Here is a 1,236-nt window from a genome sequence, read left to right on the forward strand (position 1 = left end):
CTATAATTTGTTAATACCTCGTACCCTGTTCCAATGACGGATACGGGTAAGGGGTGTTACATTTAATGGTATCAGAGCTATGGTTTAGTCGGTTCTCGGACTAATAAAGTTTGTGTAAAAGTCTAGTTATACATGCCATAAAAATATTGTGATAGTGTGGTGACTCCTGATTATTCTAAACTGTGTTTTGTTTTAATATAGTAATGGATCCTGAAGGAACTGCGGCTGATGATGCTGCTAGTAATGCGCCGGCTCCCGCACAAGGGACCGCGCCTGTGGAAAGTAGACCTGAGACATTGAGACAGGGAGATGAGGCTCGGGATGCCTTTCTCCAAATGATGAACAATTGGTATACTGAATTTATACGAGCAAATCCAAATACTCAACCTCCTCCACCCCCTCCTATACCTTAGGCGATTCCTGTAGCTGCTCAAGGCATAGATTTGGTAAGAATGAACAAGCCTCCGGTTGACAAGATTCGAAAACAAGGGGCCGAAGAGTTTAGAGCAAAGGTCGAAGATGATCCTGAGAAAGCGGAATTCTGGCTTGAAAATTCTACCCGTGTATTTGATGAGCTCTCATGTACACCCGAGGAGTGCTTAAAGTGTGCTGTATCACTTTTGAGAGATTCGGCCTACCACTGGTGGAAGACTTTGGTAGCAGTGGTGCCAAAAGAAAGAGTTACTTGGGATTTCTTCCAGGAAGAATTTAGAAAGAATATATAAGTCAGCAATTTATTGATCAAAAACGGAAAGAGTTCCTTGAATTGAAACAGGGCAAGATGTCTGTGGCAGAGTATGAATGCGAATTTGTGAGACTCAGCAAGTATGCCCAGGAATGTGTGTCCACCGAGGCCATTATGTGCAGAAGGTTTGAAGATGGGCTCAATGAGGACATTAAAGTGCTTGTAGGAATTTTGGAGTTGAAAGAATTTGTAGTATTGGTTGATCGAGCTCTTAAAGCCGAAGAATTGAACAAAGAAAGAATAAAAGCTGCTATTGAGGCTCGAGATGCCAGAAAAAGGCCGATAAGCAAGCCATTTCAATCTCAATCAAAGAGGTCCAAGGAGACAAACCCTCGAATGACAGTTTCAACTAGGGATTCACACAGAGATCGTGGTAGAGCATATTCGGGGTCTAAAGCTCAAGCTACTTTGGTGGCAAGTGTGGGTAATGTGCGACCTAGAAAGCCAGAGTGTCAGCAGTGTGGCAGGCAACATTATGGTGAGTGTTGGGG

This window comes from Gossypium hirsutum, chromosome A09, assembly GCF_007990345.1.
Source record: "Gossypium hirsutum isolate 1008001.06 chromosome A09, Gossypium_hirsutum_v2.1, whole genome shotgun sequence".
Classification (NCBI taxonomy): Eukaryota; Viridiplantae; Streptophyta; class Magnoliopsida; order Malvales; family Malvaceae; genus Gossypium; species Gossypium hirsutum.